The following is a 17,741-nucleotide window of genomic DNA, read 5'->3' as shown; positions in this document are numbered from 1 at the left end:
AAACTAGTTCAGTTAAAAATTAGTGCATAGTGAAATGTAAATCTTATTGTGCCAATGGGTTCATAAGAATGTAAATATTTATATATTCTAAACAGGGTGTTCGCCGACTCGAGTTACAGACTTTGCAACTAGATTGAACGTTCAAAATGGAACCAAAAAGTACTAATTAACTATGGTACGAATCTTAGCAGTTTCGGGGTTATTTTTATAATTTTTTAAGATTTCACGACCTTGCCGATCAATAAACAATGATAACACCAAAACGAAAAGGTTTTGGACAAATCCGTTGATATCATTGAGAACGACGTTAAATTTCCAATGAAATGTGATCAATACTAAACTTGTAAATGTTGGTGAAATTAGCGTTTAGGCAGAACTTTGAAAAACTTACTACGATGATTCTAGATTACTATTTCCAAACCGTGTCGTTTTAGTTTTGTGTTTGTTCCAGGTGTTCTTGATTCTAAATGGAACCCAAGCCAGCGGAAGTAGCTTGTTTTTGGGAAGGGAATATTATAGAAGAATATTGTATGAGGCCGTTTTGCTTCGAAGGGTGAATGCATGGGTGCTTTTGCTGATATTAAGCTTTGTACACCAGTGTTTGCTCAATTTGGCTATTTGCCACAAATGAGAGTATAAATTGAAGTTGCGATATCTGCGGTGAAAAGGAGATCGGTCCAAGTAAGCTGCCTGAGGTACCGACCATTGTCGGAGAGGACCTGGCGGATGTGAACGGGTAGTGAATCGGTTGCAGCTACTCGAGTATGCTTTGCACGTCAGTGTATGCTGAGCTCGATTGGAGGTTTTACCGTAGGCGGTACTCTCCTAGGGGGTGGTTAGCAATTTCACTTTAAAACAAAACCGCGGCCGGAGCGGATCCGGTAGTTTCTACGCTAAAGAAGCTCCAATACTCTGGGAGATAGAGTGGACTTATCTATCTAGGAAGTGCGCGGGAGATCGGACTGATGTATTTGGGCTTAGATAGCCCTTTGCGCGCGGCATACGGTCTGACGCTTAATGCAGACCCGACCACTCGGAATGGACAAGCGGGGAGCGAGGTTGTCCTGGGCCTTCGGGGCAGGGCTGCCTCTACACCACTGTTGCGGCAGTAACACCATTCTGTCGTATGTGGCGGTGCGTCAGCTCTCATCTTGAGAATCAAAACGTCCGATAAGGCCGAATAGGGTAGGTGCGGACGCTAAAGATCCTCATTGTCCTTTTTAGGACGACGCAGTATACGGGAAAGACTGTCGGAGTAGGCCGATCCTTAGCGAACTGTGAAGAAACGTTCTCTTAGAGGAGCACAGGGTATTTGAAAGGATGCGCTTTAGTTTGTGCAGCTCAAACGCTCGAATGTCAATAAAGGCCCACAGACAGTATCCTTTGCGCTCGAGGGATGAGGATATACGATGCACAACGCGAATCACTTGCTTAGAAGGGGACTGTTCAGGTAAGAAATTGAACTGATTTTCTGGGAGAAGATTGGATGCGTTGAATGTCGGGATTATTCGTTTGAGGACCTTCTCGATTAGTTTTGAGAAGAGGTGGAGTGACTGGACGCTAGGAAGAAGCATTATGGGCGGGTTATGGAAATGAGAAGCGGGCGGTGCAGAATATACTGCAGTAAAGGTGAGAAGTATGATGCCTTTCTTATGGAGTTCTAGGAGTATCTGGGCCGTGATAAGTACACCGGATTTAGTACATCTGCAATCGAGCCAGGTATATTCTACTTTTAAAGGAGTGTCTGATTTTGGAGGGAGGAATCTGAGAATAATGTTGAAAACATTAAAGCTAACATCTTATCCCGGGCTATGCACTTTCAGGCCACAGCTTCATCATCCCTGACATATTCCTGACAGTGTTCTTGTAATTCTCTTTTACTTTATCGTCTCTTAGCTCTAAGCAGTCTGAGCTGAGGAAAAAGACCAAAAGAGTTGAAAGACAATAAATTTTCAATATTTTCGAGGTTCTCAAACTTTAAAAATGTTTTGATAATTGGATTTTATAATTGATTAAAAATGTTTTCACTTTGACTAATGAAGCTTGACAACAGTTTACATTAAAGTATTTTTAAAGTGTCGATTTAAACAGCGACTATATTTAAACGAGCCAAAGCTTATTTGACTGGGAAACGCTGGTAGTTTGTTATCAAAGCTAATTTAAATTTAAGATAGAAGAAAATTTGTTAAGTTAAAAACGGACTTGGTTAATTAGAAATAAATAATCCTCCTTGAAAAACGCCTTTTCACCTAGAATTTCCTGAAATGTTAGCAGGTCTAAAAAACAGAACGGAGTACAAAAGTGGAAATAACCACTCTTCATGTCGAATTTAAATAATTTCAAAAGCCTCTCGAAAAGTTCAAACCCTGAAATGGGGTGGGAAAAAGAGAGTACGGGATGTTTACGTAGCTGTGGCCCTTGGATATTTCCCAACTTTCTTTTCTAAAGGAAAGCAATTCAATATAATAAAAACGGCAATTTTAATAGAAATAACAATTTAAAAAATACCCGTAAATCTTTTTCAAATTTCTTTCATACACAATTGTATATTTTGTTGTGAAACTTATCTTAATTATGTCCTAATTTAAGAAATATTATATTTTAATATTTTAAAAATCACAGCTATATGACAAGATGTTCTAGTGTAAAAACAAGTTCTGGTGATAGATGGTCCAAAGTGTACTTGTTTTAAAAAACATAATAAAATCTTTAATACAAATTCATAATTTTCAAAAAATGGAGTAACAAACACCTTGAGAATATTTTGGTTGGCTGGGCACAAAGGAATTCTAGGTAATGACCAAGCAAACTGGCCAGTGGATGATCTGTAAGATCATTTATATACTTAGAACCTACAATTGGGTAACCAGATCAAACGTAGACTTCCATCTCTGAATCAAAAAAGGCAAAAAAAAAGTAAATGAACTCAAGAGGTGCGAGACATATTAAACTCATGGTTAAAGAAACCTTACCAAAACAGGTGAACAAATTGCTACACTTTGAGATCGGGAAAAGACTGTTTACAATCAAAGTATATTTCTGCCTCGTCACGCCGGACCTGGTGTCGTGAGGTTGGGGTTAAAGGATATGTGGACAAAATGGCAGTTGACTAACATCGAAAGCTAAGGTTAAAAAAAATTGCTACAGTCATTTAGGGTAAAATTCAAAAAGTGGTAAGGAAATGCCAGTAATTGTCATCCGAGAAAACACACACTTAACTGTGACCCCATTTAAAAGTTAAGTTGCTCGAATGCAAAGCATCTGCTAGGGTACCAGCAAGGGGTGAATTTAAGGCGATCTAGTTCTAGGAAGTTTTAGAAGTCGTTCCAATCCATGGGCTCCCTGTGACACTCACTTCGTTCCGACCCCTTATAGGTCAAACAGAAGTCAAGTAAATAAGTACTTGAAATGTTATCATCAATGAATTTATCTCGATGGAGCAATGCTTTCAGCTGCTTTTCGCAGTTTCCGTGGGATAGACTTCATGAACTTTACCTTATTTCGTTCATTTCGGTGCCGTTGGTATTATCCGTTATTGGTGTTATACGTATTATCCGTTTTGTGGTCAATATGTAATAGTGACCGTTAATTAGTGATTATTTAAAGAGATGCGGTTTAGTGTGATGTAGGTTTAGAAAAATACTTTCGTTATCGTGCCGTTTCGATCTTTAATTTGTTGAAGTCGTGAGGAACTGTCAAGGATGGGATAGTTTAGAAAAACAGCTTTTTCATATTTTGCCGACGTTTCGACCTTTATTCTGGTCATCTTCAAGGCATAGAGTGTGATGCTATTCTTATGGTGTCATATTGGTGTTACCACAACATTTGCCCACACTAATATGACACCACAAGAACAGCACCTCACTTTATGCCCTGAAGATGACCCGAATAAAGGTCGAAACGCCGGGGGAGAAAATTAGGAAGGTGTTTTTCCGACAAATTATGAGATAACAGGCCACTAAGAAATACATGTTTCGATCTTTATTGAGATCATCTTCAGAGCCTGGGATTTAAAAACTTTAAGTTACCTTAAAGAAATACATATAACATATGAATATGTATTTCGATCAATAATGGATCATAAAATTGATATCGATGGTTAGGGATGGATAGTACGCACTATGATCTAATGATTTGTTTTTCTGAATCTCTACATCAAGATAGACTGGCATATAGTTACTACGGTGGTTTTGTTACTTGGTCGAAACCGATCTAACTTTTTGATTGAAACGAATAGTCATATCAGCCATTGATCGAAAAGCGATACACCCCAAAAGACCCGGTAAAAATTTGAACCAACGGCAGTCAGAGATCTAGTAGTTTTTCCAAGAAGTTGATTCAATTAAATTGACCTACGGGACTAGAAAAAGTAAATTAAGGTAAAAGCTGAACTGCTTGAAAAAAGCAAACCTCTACTTCATATATGAGAACATCATCATAGAAATATTTTAGAAGCTTGTCTCTTTCATTTATATATTAAATCATTACCGACTAATCCTTAATTCAACTATACCCACAAAATGCAGCAATGTCTGTGCAAAATTCTAATTTGTGATATCCTGATGACTGGGAAAAGGGGTGGAGACGTTTAACTGTTAGAAACCACTGTCTTAAGAATTAAGCACGTCTATATTGGGCCGATTATCGCGAATTATCCTCGTGTGTAAGCCAGGATTTGTGTTCTACCATTCTCCGATTATCGGGTTTCAACTTGACACCACAACCTTTATCAAGATTATTCGGCCATAAACACTTGTCCGTCAAAGGCTCTAGCCTAACAACGTTAATTAATTATAACTTAACGTTAACTTGTTAAATGGCAAAAAGGCAGAAAATAATTTCGAAAGGTGATCAAGTAGCGACTGTGTTTGTTAAGTCCTCCCCTCTGATACACTGAAGGCTGAATCAATAAAGGTCAGGGATTGATATTAAAAGACAATAACAAGTATGACTTAAAGTTGAAAAACTCTTTCAGGTGGTGAAAATTGTGTTGTTGTTGATGATGTTAATAAAGGTTGAATGTAGACTAGAAATTTTTTTTGTTCCCCATTCTGGCCTATTGTACTTTCCTAGTTCCTTAGTTCAGCCAAGCGATCCTTTTCGAAAGAAGAACTAGACCATTCACTGCCGTTGGTATAGTTCCTTTCCTTGGGTTTTCTTTGTTAACCCAGATAATGCCTGATGATTTGGGTGGAGTTTCTTTCTCCTCATTGCATAACCAACAAATGGGTTCATCGTTGAATTGTATGATTATTCAGAAATCGTGAGATGCGGTCTGGTGTGATGTAGGTTTCAGAGAAACATTTTCTTTATCGTGCCAACGTTTCGATCTTTATTGAGATCATCTTCAGGGCCGTGGATTTACAAACATTGTTTAAATTTAACAAATACAAGTAGGATGTGGAAAAAAGTGAATTTATACAATGCAAAAAATATATCTTTTTTTATATTCAATCAAAGTATTTCTATTCACTCAAAGTGATTGTTTTCTGCGTACTTTGATTGAATATTAAAAAAATATATTTTTTGCATTGTATAAATTCACTTTTTTTCCACATCCTACATGTATTTGTTAAATTTAAACAATGTTTGTAAATCCCAGGCCCTGAAGATGATCTCAATGTTAAAACCCACATCACACCAGACCGCATCTCACGATTTCTGAATAACCATCGACTAACGGTCACTAATCAACATACATTTCTACGTTGAATTGTATGTTGTATTCACTGATTTCGTGGTTCGTTTGACGAATTAATATATTACAATTAATTAAGGTTTTTAGTTGAGATACAAACGTCAATGGGACGAGCTGGATTCGAACCCACGATCTTCGGCTTGATTCGCCGCTGCTCTACCACTTGAGCTATCGAGACCTCGACCCACTCGGACACCAACTTCCATCTCAACCGTACCTTTTGAATTTTTCCGCTTTTTTGCCATTTTTAAAATTCAAAAGGTGCGGTTGAGATGGGAAGTTGGTGTCCGAGTGGATCGAGGTCACGATAGCTCAAGTGGTAGAGCAGAGGCGTATCAAGCCGAAAATCGTGGGTTCATATCCCGCTCGTGCCATTGAATTTTTTATCTCAACTAAAAACCTTTATTAATTGTAATGTATGTTGAATGTTGATTTTTCCTCAGATGGCAATGACCGGTAAATCGCCTTATCCACTCCTCTGAGATTAACCATCTCTAACTACTGAATTAAGCTGGCCAGACTTGGTGAGGGTTGTTTTACCATAAGCGTCATAAGTCTAGCACCTATAGAGTTTATCCTGTTTAACTTTTGACTCTCGTTAATCTTTTCTGAGATGGACAGTTCTGTGTTTGTTTTTGTCATCCCAAGGATAGGTTCAAGGCCAATATATGGTCTTGAAGATCCTCCTCTGAAAAGAAAAAAAGTCTTAAAAATCTTCTCTCTAAACCAGTGCTCATTCTTGTACCAAATTAGGGAATCGGGTGCATAAAAAGTATTGCATTCGGTAAAATTACGTTTTGGCATTTCATATTCAAAATATTTTTAAAAAATAAGAACCGTAAACATTGCACCAAGAATAACTGGCTTAACCGTAGGAAGCTAGATCATTTTTGTTTTCTCCTAAGCTTACCCGGCTAGGAATATGATATATACACAAAAAGCTTGATTAATTACAACTGTAAATGTTAGACTAACAAATTTTAAAACTAAACTTCTATCTAAACAGTTCATGAGCAAACTTTCACAAATAAAAAACCGACCGACTTACTTCACCCTGCTTACATCCCTGTTCGGTCAATAGCACATTTTGGGCAGGAAAGTCACTTAAAAAAATCAGTGTAAAATAAAAATGCCTGATTTTCAGCCAATGTTTTGAACTTCGTAATTTAACTACTTTTTTTTAAGTTCGTCAGATGTTTTGATCTCTTATTAAATATATTAATTTTTATGATTAAATGTTTAGCGGTTTAACCGTCTCTGATAATTCTGGTTCGCATTTCTCGGTTTACGTTTATAATAATTTATAACAGATGCCATATGAACTCACGACCAAAGATAATAAACAAAAACAAATATAATTTTTTTTCTTCAAAAAGTAGGAAATATTTTCGCTGATAAAATTAAAACCGCTGGCTCATCACGTTGTGAATTTTCTGTGATAATTAATGGGATTAATAGAATCCTGTGACAAGTTGGCGTTATGCTCCATTTGGAGATTTCTGAGGATTGATGGATGGGTGGGGGCGATGCGGAGTATGCACCATGAGGGTAAGCCGCAATCACTCCGCCGCACAGCCCCCAGGACCTCCGAGAAGAAAAATTGACGATACTTACAGAAAATAACTATTTAGAACTGCCACCGGGAACTGCCCGTCCCCCCTGAAGCCAACACCAAACTGTCATGAATTTTCCCATTTTTTTCCGTGCTTTATTTCCTTTAGCCTCCCAAAGGCTCACTGAGTTATTCGCGCGTTAGGGAGGAAGCAACGTGACTCGTAATTTGACGGAGGAAAAAAGAGACGTAAATGTTTATTTTCTTTAGTCCTACTAGTACCTCTGGTAAAAAGGAGCAATTAAGTAAAATAGAACAATACAAACCAAAGAGAAAGATAAATCGATAGAAAGAAGGGTGAAATGGTGTGATGAAAGAAAAAGTCAGAAATAGACAGTACGAAGAAAAGTGAGATAGATAGAGATATAGATAGATAGATAGATAGAGGGAGTGGGAGAGGGAGAGGGTGAGGGAGAGAGTGGGAGAGGGAGAGGGGGGGAGAGAGAGAGAGAGAGAGAGAGAGAGAGAGAGAGAGAGAGAGGGCAGAGAGAGAAAGAGTGAGTTTGTTTGAGATAGAAAGGGAGGGAACGAGGGAGAGAGAAAGGGGGAGATAGAAATAGTGAGTGGCAGGGAGAGAGGGGGAGAGCGCGAGAGAGAGGGGAGGGAGATATATAATGAAGGGGAGAGAGCGCGAGAGAGAGGGGAGGGATATATATAATGAAGGGGAGAGAGAGAAAGAAGAAGTGAAAGAGAGAGTATAGCAAGAGAAGCAAAATTTAATAGAAAAAAAGAGCACCAAACATAAGACATAGGAAAAAAATTCAATAAAAAAATCAATCATGAGGCAAGAATGTAGAGGAATTTAATGAAGACGTATAAAGTACAGTAAAATTACAGAATAACATACAAATGGAGAATTTAAAAAATAATAAAAGCATGGTTAGCGTGATTGAGTAGATGTTGAACATTTATCAAAACAGAACAAATATCAAATCTCAATATAACGAAAATTAAAATTGAAAATAATAAAAGAGAGAAAACATTCGTTTGTTTCCTTTTCCTTAATGGTATGTTTTTTTCTATACTGGATCTGTGGAGCGAAGGTTAACGAAATTTTAATTTTTTAAAAAAGGTTTTCGAGACCTTCTATCTCATACTAAGGATTTTTCTAATGCAAAGTGCCATTATAAAATCGAGCAAACCTAAACTGTCGCATGGTCTCAAAACCGTTTCAAAAATAAATGGCGAAAAAAAATTGTTGATTGTTTATCAAGCTTTCCGACGAGAAAACAAATGTATTTAAGATTTTTTGCCACTGCACAATTGCACAATTAAACAGAAGACAAACATTTTGAGTGAGTAGAAATACTTTGATTGAATATAAAAAATATATATTTTGCATTGTATATTCACTTTTCCACATCCTAAATGTATTAGTTAAATGCAAACAATGTTTGTAAATCCCAGGCTCTGAAGATGATCTCAATAAAGATCGAAACGTTGGCACGACAAAGAAAATGTTTTTCTGAAACCTACATCACCAGACCGCATCTAACGACTTCTGAATAATTACTTTTACCACTGTTGACATTTTGAAAATATTTTGTATACGGTTGAGATGCATTTGATCGATGTGTCCAGTGGCAAATTAACAAGGAAAAGATTGGAGGAACTTTAACTTTTAGTACAATTGTCATTTAAGTATATTTTATTCAGCTCGCGATTGTTGGTGCAAAGTGTAAACAATTCACAAATTCCCACGACAGTGTTATTAGTACGTTACAAAAATTGTCGCGGGGGGGGATAACTTCACGGCAATTATCTAACTTGATATTGTTCAAAGGCGTGTAGTGGTGTGAATTTAATTAAAGCGGCTCGTAGGTTTTTGCCTTTCCACGAGGTAGTCCACACCTTTGTTTGGAATTAATTGAATTGAAGACTAATTAAAACAACAGGGAGAATTGTTGTTCTGCCAGAGGCGAAATAATTTTGTCGTTCAAAAAAATAAAAATAAGAAGAAGGAAAATATCATTTCAAGGAAATTTTTGAAAAATATTAATTAAATTCCTCTACTCCGAGGGCGGACGGATAAAAACAAATGCTTTTTACATTAACATAAAATCAGTAAAAAAAAAAGCATTACATTTCCATAATTAATTATTTAAAATAATTATTCTTATTCTAAAAATATATAAAAATAAATTTAGTAAATTAAAAAATAATGTTGAATTTTTTGGGAACATGCAAAATAAAATATAAATTTAAAAAAGAAACGAAGTGAAACTAGAAAAATACAGATTAATCGATGGAGGCGAAACAGTCTATGCTAAGACCTCTTTCACCATCCTTCATCGTTGTATAATTTGTTTTTTAAAAACTGTTTTATTTAAATTTTCGATGACTGATTTTCCTTAATTTTCCCCAATGAGAGACGATTTTGTTGGTCGAGGTTCACTGATACTCACGATGTCTTTCTATCAATAAAAAATCATGATTTCTCATAGGGGATGCAGGCTGTCGCGTAAGGAACGCGTAGTATGGCATTAGTCAAGGATGCGTTCTCAGCCCATTGCTGTTATCCATTTTTTATGGTCCCTCTTCCGTATGTCCTAAACAATGGCCAAGTTTGGAAACGGTGTTGGGAAATATTGAGTTGGGGATCGGACTCACTAGTCACATCAAAGGAGGCCAATATGCGCGAACAATGTGCAGTGGATATGTATCGTATGCACAGAATGGGCCAACATCGGTCGGCCATTATTGTTTCCAACCATGTTTCTATGAATAGCATGTAAATAGCAATTATACAACCTAGCTAAACACAAAGATGCAGGATGGATTTACTCGACCTCGATATCCATACGGCACTGGAAAAGTAAGCAACTTTAGGCCATTGATGTCATGAAGCCATGCTGGCTCAATCTTGGGCCAAGACCTTGGCCTGCTTGGTATGGTGGCCAAATTTGCGTGGATGACCAATGCATTGGCCTATGTTGGCTCATAGTTTAAAGAAGCCATTATAAATTACCTTTCTGATGTCCTAGATTTTTGGTATTCGGTGCTCTAATGCCTTAATTAAGTGTCTTATCTACGGTAACAATATAGTCATCTTGGCTAGGTCACTTTCCGCCTTCCAGAGGAACGATGCCTCATTGGAAAATTATTGCCCTCAATCAATTTAAAAAAAAAAACAGTTTTTTTTATAGAAGAGGCAGGCTGACTGGGTATCATGGTTCTTTCATGTCAAACGCGTTGGAAACATCAACAGATACTCTCATCTTGTGTTCTTTAGGAAGTTAATTGAAAACAGAAAACAGATTAAAGATAACTTGTTCTGGTTCAAAACGCCCTATACCCCTGCCCATGATTGTAATCTGAACTTTTTTACCCTCTGCCTGTTCCGTCGGTCCTGGCTTCTCTTACCTTTCTCCACCCGCAAACTCCTTGTATCTTCCCTTATACTTCCCTTCTTCGATTACAGCTGTGTGGCATACGGTGGTCTCTCGGAGAGGGAGAACGCGCGATTGAAGCGTATTTTCAATTGTTGCGTAAGATTTGTGTACGGCACCCCTCGGGGATCCCGGGTGTCGGGGTTGTATTTCCAACTTTCCTGGCTATTCCCCTCCTTCCGTGCCCAGTATTTCCTAGGTTGCTTTCTTTTCCAGTCCATCCACACTCGTCGTCCTCCTTATATCATCCAATCCCTCCAATTCAACTCCTCACATCACACCCGTAAAACCCGCTCATCCCCAATCGACCTTATCCTTCCGCAACATACAACCCATACCTTCGAAAGATCCTTTCTGATCCGAGCCCCTAAACTCTGGAACTCCCTTCCCCTATCTATTCGTCACGCTGCCTCCTTCTCCTCATTTAAATCCCATCTTTATAATCACCTCCTCTCCCTCCAAGCAGAGACCTCACGATAACATTTATTATTTTTGTCTTTGTTTAATATACCTCGTAATTTTCTCTTCTGGCCCGCCTTACTGGCATACATTGTGCCACGATTTCTATCTATCTTTTTTTTCCTTTTTTTTTTTTAATTATGTGACTTCATAGAAGGTTATTATATTTTGTCTCATGTAAATTATTCTAAGGGGACACCAGTCCCAGAATAAAGTTATTTTTCTTCTTCTTCTTCTTCTTATTTTACGAGAGATCATATCAACTCTCGGGACGTAGGTGTTTTTGAAAAAATTTATGTCAAGTTCGAGTATACACTACACAGGGTGTCTTTTTTTAGATGGCAAGGTTGAATTTCTATTAAACCAATGATGCTATCAAAAAGAGAAAAAAAATGCGTGTTTAATGTTTTTTAGTCTAGTTTCAAATTTTTACCCTTTTTTTAGAGAAAAATTATACAGGGATACCTCCAGTTCAACTTCAAAATTTCAAACGTGACCTTATAAATCCTGACAGGTCGTTTTAAAGGATTTTTTAGGCTGAAAAGAATGGTGCAATCGGATTTTAATTTGCTAAAAAAATGACAGAATTATGTCAAAAAGTTTGAAAAAAAGCATTTAGTTTATTTCGTTGTTAAGTCCAAAAATTTGCTTCTATACTAACTTTAATTGCCTTTATTGTTTAGATTCGTCATTGTTTGTCAAACTGAAATGAAAATTGAAAGGAAATCATCATTCCTGGAAGTAAATAAATTTTACAATAGTCCCTATTTGTTATATTCAGTATTGCATTTGAAATGAACCAAAGAGAACATTTTTCCGATCAACAGCGAGTTGATATGTATGACTGCTTTATTGACAGTGGTGGTATTGCGCGTCGTATCGTGCAGTCGACATGTGCACCCAGAAATTTCCCGATTGGCCCAGAGTAAACCACAAAACGTTTATTCGTGTTGCTCGCAATATGAGGAGATACGGATCAGTTGTTCCATCACCAAGAGACCGTCAGCGTAATTTCGACGAGGAGGTGAATATTTTACTGTGTGCTAGCGAAAATCCGAATTCTATCTCCGAAATTTGGAAAAGCTTGAGCTTTTTTGATTCAAAAAATACAATTAGAGATTCCGGACTTACAATTTTAAGTCGTATCGCTCTCGTGTTGTCCAGGGACTTGGGGACTCTGATTATGACAGGCGTCTAACGTTCCTTGCACAAATGTCGATTTGGGGAGGGTGAAGGAAACTCCTTTCAAACATCCTCTGGGCTGATGATTCCAAATTCACCTGTTATGGCATACTAAACGGTTGGAATTTCGTACTCTTGTCATCATCAGGTTGTTCACAGTATTAGCATTTGCTTTGGACCTCTCGGAATTAAATTTATTGGGCTTTATTTCTACGAGAATAATTTAAGCGATGCTAAGTTCCTCAATTTGTTGAGGGAGGTTTTACCGACAGTACTAGACGTTGTTCCTCTGGGATAACGACAAAGAATGATTCCCAGCTTGATGGAACCCAGCACACAATTTTTTGCAGATAAGCCGTTATTTGAATCGTCAATTCCGGAATAGGTGGATAGGACCTCATGTCCTCCTCGGTGACCCGATTTTTTCTGTGGGGCCATTTAAAACACATTGTCTACGCCAATCATAGCCCATCAACCTAAGTTGAAGAACTTCGACATAGGATAGAAAATGTCAATCCATCTCCCCTGCCTCTATCGCTTTGAGCAGCTTGAACGGTGGTTAAAAAGAGGAAATCTTTGTATCTGTAAAGCAGGCAATTTGAATATGAAATGTTACTAACAAATAGCAAACCAAATGTTTTTTTCTCAAACTTTTGCCATAATTTTGTCATTTTTTGTCTAATCTAAAAATGTAAAATCCGATTTCACCATTGTTTTCAGAGTGAAAGAAAATTTTAAAATGCTGGGTTAGGATGTGTAGGGTCACATTTGAAATTTTGATGTTGAACTGGGCCTGAGGTACCCCTGTATAATTTTTTTTTTTTTTCAAGAAAACGTAAATATTTGAAACTAGGCTAAAAAATAGTAAACACTTTTTTTATACCGTCATTTTTTCAAGAGAACCCCGGGCCATCTAAAAAGGAGAAAATGTATACATATATATATTTTTTTTTTGCACATGCAGCAATAAATTAAATATAATAATTTAAAATTAGTATTCTTAATTTTACTTTTGTAGTAAACCGAATTTTTCCCCAAACTTTTTGCCATAACTTCATCCTAGTTTGAACAATGTAAAATCAGATGCACCATTGTTTTCATAGTAAAAAACCCATTATAATGTTGTGTGAAAATGTAATGTATAAGATCGTATTTGCAATTTTGTTGTTGAACTAGGCCTAAAGTATATATGTATAATTTTTCTCCGAAAAAAGTAAATATTTGGAACTACTCTAAAAAATATTAAGTATTTAAATATATTCACTACTTTCGTGGTCCGCTTGACTAATTAATATCTTTCAATTTATTAAGGTTTTTAGTTGAGATAAAAAAGTCAATGGCATGAGCGGGATTCGAACCCACTATCTTCGGCTTGATACGCCGCTGCTCTACCACTTGAGCTATCTGACTTCGATCCACTCGGACACCAAGTTCCCATCTCAACCTCACCTTTTGAATTTTCCCTCCTTTTTGCCATTTTTGAAATGTCGTGTAATCTATTTGATTCTCGGCGACAAATAAAATGGCCATGGAGAGCTTTTAGTGAAGGTATACTTCATTCAGACTTAAAAACTTGAAAAATGGCAAAAAGGAGGGAAAATTCAAAAGCTGGGTTGAGATGGGAAGTTAGTGACCGAGTGGATCGAGGTCACGATAGTTCAAGTGGTAGAGCAGCGGCGTATCTAGCCGAAGATCGTGGGTTCGAATCCCACACGTGACACTGACTTTTTTATCTCAACTAAAAATCTTAATTATTTAAGTATATATAAATTTTTTTATATATTTTTTATAGGTCATTGGTTCAAGATAAATTCAGCCGCGTCATCTAAAAAGGACAACCTGTATATATATACCNTCAAAGTGTTTGTCTTCTATGTAATTGTGCCATTCTTGCGTGTCGTGTTGAGAGGGCAATCAATGTAATTGTAAGCAATAAATCTCATCTTACGTCTAAATATATATATATATATATATATATATATATATATATATATATGCATTTTTCCAAAGATAGCAATACATTAAATATATTAAAAAATTACTACGCTTTATTTTCTTTTTGTAAATAACGTTCTTTCTTCATTCCTTCAAATTTTCTTAAAATTAGTTGTGTCACGATAAAACACTTGTTGTTCACGCAACATAATCAGTGAGACGATACAAAGTCATTTTTTGTTCATAACAGTCTATTTTAAAAGTTCGCCCCTAACCGAATTTTCCCGTAAATTATCGGTTTCTTAGTTATATGAAAATATTTGACCTGGCTGATTAAGCTGAAGGGAAAACAGAAAAAGGCATTGGGTTTTCTCCAATTGAACACTTAATGTTTAACCAAGTTAAACAACTTCTCTTTTTTATGTATATATTTATACAAAAATAACTGTTTTTCTTATTTAATTTATTTTTAATCTGTATGTAAACGAATACAAATTTATATTAACGTATACAATTTATTCAAGCCTTGGGCAAAAATAATTCCCTTCCTGATTCAGGACTGGATTGCACATTCAATTAAACAAATCCGCGATAGTACTGTTGTCGCACTAAATATCAATAAGACGACGACAAATATGTGAATTGATTCTTCAGGAGGCTCAATTTGAAACTTTTTCTAAAATAATTTTTTTATGAGAATAGGTCAGATTCGGTTGACACATGAATTACCCATTACTAATTTTTAATAAGGTATCCCTTATGCAGAGAAAGGTGGCTCGATGTGTCCCACATAGTCGAAGCGTGTCCTGCCTTGGCTCGCTACAGGGCGCGAGTAGGCATGCCGCTAGATTTAAAGAGGGTTCTCGGACACAACAGCGAGTTTTAGGGTCCCCTTTCTTTCTGGGTTTTCTGAATGACAACATTTGCCTTTATGGAACGTAACAGAAGACCCAATATGAAACACACTGAATGGTTGAATTGACTTCAACCGACCCATTAAGACAAAAATTATACAAACAGTGATAAGGGCATTAAAGGCACATGTTTAATAATAAATAATAACACAAACAGCAGGAATGATTGACCTGATTCATAAAAGGGAAGTTACTTTCCGAGTCACGCACCGTCGGGTATGTAAATTAAAATGAAATTCTTCAAAGCGCGGATATTGCTGAAACAAATCTCTTCAAATAATTAAAAGTATTTCGATGATGAAAGAGAATCATATTGTATACAAAAAAAAACGTTTTTATTAAAAAAGACCTTTTTAAAACGAAAATGGAAATTGTTTTGAAATAAATTATATCTCTCATTACATTTCAGAACAAGGAGAAACTCAAGAACTTAATAATTAGTTCGTTACGTAAAATTATAACGGAAGTGATAAAAATGTTCATTAATTTCAAAAGATGAATATAGCCCTGCAAAGATCTCGTAAAAATGAATCGAAAAATATTTCAAAGGGCTGTAAAATATTATTTTTCCATTAACTCTCTGCATTTTTCATTCTCAATCAGACAACTATCTTTTTCTTTCCAGCTCTCTACCACTCGTTCTTAAGTTTTTAATAATTTTGGGTCTTTATTTGTCAGCAGGACCATCAATTTTCTTTCACCTCACTCTCGCCCTCTCAGGGTGTGTATGTGTCTTTCCCTCTTTCTCCCTCACTCACTCTCTATCTCTCTTTCAGTGTGTGTGTGTGTGTGTTTATATACGTCTGTTATGGTATCTACCAATTTATATCAGCCTTGTACCCACTCACTCTATCTTTATGCCTCTCTCTCTCTTTAAGTGTATTAGTGTCTTTCTGTCCGTTATTATATCTATCTGTTATGGTATATCCCGATTTATCAGTCTTGCACCCCCTCCCTTTCTCTTTCTCTTTTCAGTGTGTGAGTTTGTGTAAGTCTGTCTGTTTTTACATCCATCTGTTATGGTATCTACTCATTTATCAGTTTTGTCCATCCCACTATCAGATTCTCTCTCTCTGTCTCTCTCTCTCTTTCCCTCCTTCTTTCACATTTCCTCTCTCCTTCATTTTTTCATTATTTATCCTTTTTCATTCATTTTCGAATTCGATTGTAAGAAAGGTCAAAATGAACTAAATCTGCGAGTATTTTATATAAAGCGTTTCAATTCAACTCAATTCTCTCTTTCTTCTTATCTTTATCACTTTCTCTCTATCTCGTTCTCTCCTTCATTCACTTGTGCTTTCGCTCTCTCTCTCTCTCTCTCTCTCTCTCTCTCTATCTTTCTCTCCTTTCACTTTTGCTCTCTCTCTTTCTCTCTATTTCTATCCTTCTTTCACATTTCCTCTCTCCCTCATTTTTTCATTATTGCTCCTTTTTCATTCATTTTCCTGGCATTTTCTCTCTCTCTCTCTCTCTCTCTCTCTCTCTCTCCACTTTTCAGTATTTCACTCTCTCAGTATTTTCTCTCTTTCCTTCTCTCAATTATTTTCCCCTTTATTAGGCATCCTTAAACTGCAAGACGTTACGTATATTCACGAATATTTAAACATAAAACAGCACAATATTTATATGAAAATTGTAAACATTTTAATGAAAATAATGTTAATGTCCGACCTTCAACCCAGTTGTTAATAACCAAAACACCTCCAAAAAAATTAACAACACTTTTTTACTAAGAACCATTAAAATCATGATTAATATACCATTAGCAAGAAAAAAACTTAGAAAATAAATTATTCAGAAATCGTGAGATACGGTCTGGTGTGATGTAGGTTTCAGAAAAACAATCTTTATCGAGCCAACGTTTCGATCTTTATTGAGATCATCTTCAGGGCTCAAAGTGTTTGTCTTCTATGTAATTGTGCCATTCTTGCGTGTCGTGTTGAGAGGGCAATCAATGTAATTGTAAGCAATAAATCTCATCTTACGTCTAAATTGTTTTACACTGTGTGAATGTTCGAGGTGCTATTCTATTGATAATCTTTTGTCTTGGTGAGAATGTACCATAATAATTTTTTTGAATTTGTTTATTTTTGTAAAATCGAACTCGATTTTAAGAAAGGTCAAAATGTCCTAAATCTGCGAGTATTGTATATAAAGCGTTCTAATTCAACTCAATTCTCTTTTTTCCTTATCTTTATCACTTTCTCTCTCTCTTCTTCTTTCACTTTTGCTTTCTCTCTCTCCCTCTCTCTCTCTCTCTCTCTCTCTTTCTTTCACTTTTGCTTTCTCTCTCACTTTCCCATTAACTCTTTTGGTGGATCTGTGTGTGTTTGTATATCCATCTACTAATTTATCAGTCTTGTCCTTCCCACTCTCTCACTCTCTCTCTCTCACTCTCTCTCTCTCTCTCTCTCTCCCCTCCCCCCACTCTCTCATCTACCTCTACATCCCCATTCCATTATATTACTGTTTCTTTCTATCCGTGTCAAAACGTGAATAAATGAATAAGAAGGGTGGCCGTGTCTATGTGTCTAAACTTACTAAATAAATCA

General features: G+C 36.4%; 1 protein-coding gene across 2 annotated transcripts in view; it reads right to left on the bottom strand.

The window, feature by feature from the left end:
- The window catches only part of LOC106673851 (carboxyl-terminal PDZ ligand of neuronal nitric oxide synthase protein), a 405,816-nt gene that overhangs the window by 148,123 nt on the left and 239,952 nt on the right, over nt 1-17,741 (bottom strand). The gene's annotated exons all lie outside the window — the stretch shown is intronic.

Source organism: Cimex lectularius, unplaced genomic scaffold (assembly GCF_000648675.2).
Source record: "Cimex lectularius strain Harlan isolate CLEC.00 unplaced genomic scaffold, Clec_2.1 scaffold12, whole genome shotgun sequence".
NCBI lineage: Eukaryota > Metazoa > Arthropoda > Insecta > Hemiptera > Cimicidae > Cimex > Cimex lectularius.
Note: the sequence above shows the minus strand (reverse complement) of the source record. Positions and strands in the feature narration are given on the sequence as shown.